We start from the raw sequence: 5,588 nt of genomic DNA on the forward strand, positions 1-5,588 counted from the left end.
GTAATACTATTTTGGTTATTTTGGTTTTGGTTTGGTTGGTTTTTGGTTATTCAGGGCAAGATAATCATACTTTGAATTGGGGGACAAAGCAGGAAATCATTTGTCTAGATATATAAAGCAGAGATTCTTTTTCTACCATTTTCTCATTGAAATCTGCTGGTGGTGAAATATTTACCTCAGCCATTGATATTAATAATACTTTTAAAGAATTCTATCTTGATCTTTATAGTTCCATGAAGATATTAGGACATTTGTGGAACCATTAGAACTGCCTAAATTGACGACTGAGCAAAAACATTCTCTTGATTCTGAGATAACCTTGGAGGAGCTTGGCAAGGTAATTAAATCCTTACCTACAGGCAAGACCAGATGACGTTGCAGCTGAATTTTATAAATCTTATGCTACAGAACTGGCTCCACTTTTGTTAGAAGTTTATATGGAATCATTACAGAATGGAAATTCCACCAACCATGACACAAGCCTGGATCAGTCTGATTCTTAAAAAGGTCAAAGATCCAAGTGAGTGTAAGAGTTAATGTCCAATTTCCCTGATCCAGTTAGATGTTAAAATTTTGTCAAAAATTTAAGTTATGACATCTCTTATACATATAGATCAAGTCGCGATTATTTGGGGCCGTAGCTCTTCTGATAATATCAGGCATCTAATTAAAATCATGTGGTCAGTGGCGAATCATCAGACTGCGATCGCTGCCATTTCACTTGACCCCAAAAAGCATTTGATATGGTAGAATGGGATTATCTTTTTACAATTTTGGAAATTTACGAGTTCGGGAATACTTTTATTGGATGGATTAAGTTACTTTATAGACACCCGATATCAGTGGTACAAACAAATGGTTTAATTTCAGATTATTTTATTCTGGATAGGGGCACCCAGCTGGGTTGCCCTCTTTCCTCATTATTTTCTTTCTTGCCCTGGAACCATTAGCAGCCGCAATAAGAAAGGAGGATGATTTTCCAGGAGTGATGGCGGGAGGTGTGGCACATAAACTACTGCTTTATGCAGATTATATTTTATTAGTTGTATCTGACCCTACTAGATCTCTTCAAGCTTTATCTATTATTAATACCTTTTCAAGTCAATTTCAGAGTCAATTTGTCTAAATCCGAAGCTTTGGCTCTTCCACCTGAAAGAAGTTAACTGGAGAAGTTAAATCACACCCCATTATTTCACATTTGCATGTGATTTGGACAAGAGTGGTAAGATTATTTAATTCTGACATTAATTTAAATGATGCCCCAAGCATATGGCTGAACCCTAAATTATGTATCAACAAGTCCCCTTTTTGCTGGTCAGAGTGGATTGCTGGGGTGGTTACTACACTCGGCGACCTGTATGAGAGTGGAGTGTTGAGATCTTTTGAGAATTTGGGCCATCATTTTGGGATTCCCAGTTCTCAGTTTTATAGGTATTTACAGCTGCGCCACATGCTCTGTACTGTTTTTTGGAGTAGCACACACCCCCCTAAGGCGGCAGGTGCATTGGGAGAGGTGATTGCCGCTTTTGGAAAGGGAATCAGTGTATTTCTCCCTGCTAACTCAGAGTCTGGGGGATGGAGCTTTAACTTCTATTAAGAGATTATGGGAGCAAGATTTGAATTTGGTATTGGAGGATGGAGTGTGGATTAAGATTCTGAAAAATGTCAAGTCTGTATCTAGAGATGCAAGGGTTTGCTTTATGCAATTTAAGATTTTACATAGATTTTATTGGACCCCTTCTAGAATCTATAGGCTTTGTCTTAAAGACACACCCACCTGTTGGCGATGCCAATCAGAAGTTGGAAACACCACGCATGTCTTTTGGGGGTGTGCTAAGAGCCAAGATTTTTGGTTAAGTGTTCAGAATTATTTTTGTGATGTTTTGAACGTTCAAATTTTGCTTTGTGCCAGGCTCTGTGTTTTGGGTGATGTGGCGGTCATGAATTTGGGTGATAATCACATTACAAATTATTATTATTTTATGTTATTTATTTATTTATGTTCGTTGGGGGTCAGGGTGGGATTGTATTAGTGGGGTTTAAATGTAAATTGTTGATTCTTCATATACGTATTATGTTTTTCTCTGTCATGTGTATATGAATCAATAAAAATGTTAATTAAAAAAACCTGCAACACTTGGTGATGTTTTAGGAATGATAATCACCAGAAATAAAGATAATAGATGTACCCTAAATTTCAACCCTGTTATAGAAAAGGCCCAAAAAGGTTCAATTTGTGGTTGCAGAGAGATTTAACCTTGAGAGGTAGAACAATGCTTGCTAAGGCAGAGGGCATATCTAGGTTTAGGTATGCTGCTCTTCTCTGCACATCAACAATGCAAGAGTTAGATTAATCTATAAGATTCTCTTTAGTTTTATATGGAACAACAAAACTCACAATCTCAAGAACTCAGTAATAATCAGGGTTGGGGAGTAACGAAATACATGTAACGGGATTACATATATAAATAAAAAATATAAGTAACTGTATTCCACTACAGTTACAATTTAAATCATTGGTATTTAGAATACAGTTACATTCAAAAAGTATTTCGATAACTCCAAAAAAAAGCATTTTATTGTCATTTGTTTCATTTAATATTTTGTCCTTTCAAATGGAAAAATGTATGCATATAAATTATGTGATCCAAAGTGCATTTGAACAGCAGTGAAACACTTTCTTATGATGTGTTACATTCATACGAGCAGACAGAGCAGTACGTTTGGAGAAGAAGAAATAGAAATAAACCTTGTGTAAATTGTCAGCTTTACATCATACGTTTACAACTTGGGGTTCAGTGTCTTGCCCAAGGACACTTCGGCATGTGGAGTCGTGTGGGCCGAGATTCGACCCACCAACCCTGCAATTAGTGACCAACCCGCTCTACCAACTGAGCCACAGCTGCCAAGAGGATAAAAATATCTTAAATCCTTAAAACAAGATCAATTTGATTGATCTTGTTTTAGAAACAACACTGCATAAGATATTTAGGTTTTCAGAGAATGTATTTTTAACATGTGTATTTTGTCTTACTGTACTGGCAGAGTTTTTATATTTGAAACAAGTGAAAAAATCTACCAGTGCTGAAGAAGTAATCCAAAAGCAGTAGGGAACTTCACACTGCTCCAGTGATCTATTGGAAGATCTGTCTGGGCCTGAAGCTTATACTTTTGATTCCAAAAGACCCAGCACACATCCTCCTCACAGATCATAAGTGCAGATTGAGTAGCAGGAGGGGGGAGAAGGGGTGTTCCAGGAGGTGTTGGTGTGTGAAGTGAACATCAGAGTGGGAGCTGGGTGTGTGACTGGGCTTTTCAAACCTTGAACTTGGTGATGTTTTTCAGGCCTTTCAACACAGATTCAGGATCGTTGGCTAGAAACAGTTTTTTCAGCTTTTCAGAGTAGCTTCTTGAAGCCACTCTTTTAGTTCATGTGTATTCCAAATTAAATCTGGGATTGTATACCCTCCTACTACTTTTCTATGTTAGGTGGTCTGCCCTTGTTATTGATCTGTAACTATAATATTGCTTAAATCCCTAACAAATGATCCAAATTCAATAAACAAGTATTACTTGCATGGTCTTTAATTTTTAAACACAATTTCTCCCCTCACAGCTATTTTATTCGAAACAACCTAAAACATTTTTACAAAACAAGTTTCTGTTTATTTCTACAATTGGTTTGATAATTTTTTTTTACTGTTTTCCAACCACTTAACTCAGAAGATCTTATTTGTAACTATACAGAGTTTTTGTCTAAATTCAGTTTCCCCATAACTCCTAAAGAATTTTCAGTTGTTATTGATGCTATTCCTAGGAGAGCTGTTATGCTTCAACAGGAGGCTGTTAGATTACCAAACACTTCACCTGTTTCTTTAGATCAGCTTCAAACCCTGGTTGGGAAACTGCGCATTTGATCACATCCTTCATCGCGTAATTTCCGCATTCTTCCGAAGTCTCGAACTCGTAGCAATTCCATATGTAGTGCCTTATTGGGAGACATTTGTTAATAATGTTGATTGGAAAAAGTATGGACCCTGCCTCCTAAATACATGATAACGTCATGGTTACTGTTGTAACCTCCATTCCCTGAGGGAGGGAACGAGACGTTGTGTCGAATGAAGTGACACAAGGGGTCTTCCTGGGTTGCCAAACGTACCTCTAAACTTGAGAAAAGGCCAATATCAAGTTGGCAGACAGAATTTGCATGCCCCGCCCCGGACATATGGTATAAAGGGAAGGGGGGCAGCGTCTGTCATTTTGCACTGAGGAGCTGAGAATAGTGCATGGCCGTTTACAGTGGTAGGTCTAGTGCTGTGGCAGGAGGGACACAACATCTTGTTCCCTCCCTCAGGGAACAGAGGTTACACAGTAACCATGATGTTCCCCTTCTGTCACTCACTCGACATTGTGTCGAATTAAATGACACAAGGGGTCCCATCCAAAAATGCCATGCACTGACCGTGTTACGTGAAATGTTGAGACAGTTGTAAGCAGGCTACTGCGTGCTAGAGGCAACTGTGTCGGCTGGTTGATCGTGTCTACGACTGCAGGTCTTCCACGACGTGGAGGTTTCCAGAGGTCTGGGCGCGGGTGCCAGAGGGTGCCCCGTCCCTGAGAAAGAAGGTCCTTCCTCAGGGGAATTTTCCAGGGAGGTGCTGAGTGCCAGCGCGTCTGTCCCGAGAGGTGCTTCTGTTGGAGAGTACCAGAGCGGGCAGAGGAAGTTGTCTTGAGAGACAAAGAGCTCTATCTGTGCCATGCCGAATTGGTCCCAAATCAGCTGGACCACCTGGGGTGGAGCCTCCATTCTCCACTGGGCGAAACCGTCCACCGTCATGTCACGGTTGCAAGGGATGTGAGTGGCGTGTGGCGACCTGAGTCCCGGGCTGACTCCAAAGAAGGAGATGGAGGGCGAGTTGTGACATATGATGAGAGCGCACGCCGCCTTGGCGATTTTTGAACGCTACAGGAAATCGCTCTTTATTGGGTGCCGTAAGAGTCTGATTCTGCATGAGCATTTTCAACGGGAGTCTGTGCAAAGCCCGGTTGAGAACTCGCAGGTCCAAGATTGGTTGCAACCCGCCACCTTTTTGGGAATGATGAAGTAAGGGCTGTAGAGACCCTTCTTCATCTCAGCTGGAGGGACGGGCTCTATCGCGCCCTTGAGAAGCAGAGTCGTGATCTCAGCCCGTAAAGTGCTGGCGAATCATATTTTTGAGTGTTTTATTAAATCGTTCCACCAGTCCATCCGTCTGAGGGTGGTACACGCTAGTGCGAATCGATTTAATGCCCAATAATTCGTAAAGTTCGCGAAGTGTTCGTGACATAAAAGTAGTGCCTTGGTCGGTGAGGATTTCCTTCGGAACCCCCACCGGGAGATTATCTTGAAGAGTGCCCTGCAACACTGCGTGCTGAGATGTTGCTCAGAGGCACTGCTTCCGGATACCGCGTTGCGTAATCCACCAGGACTAACACAAAGCGATGTCCGCGTGACGTCCGTTCTAATGGCCCGGCGAGGTCCATTCCAATTCTCTCGAAGGGAACCTCGATCAATGGAAGGAGCGCAAAGGCGCTTTTGGGGTGGCCGG

The sequence above is a fragment of the Xyrauchen texanus genome, chromosome 43, assembly GCF_025860055.1.
Source record: "Xyrauchen texanus isolate HMW12.3.18 chromosome 43, RBS_HiC_50CHRs, whole genome shotgun sequence".
Taxonomy (NCBI): domain Eukaryota; kingdom Metazoa; phylum Chordata; class Actinopteri; order Cypriniformes; family Catostomidae; genus Xyrauchen; species Xyrauchen texanus.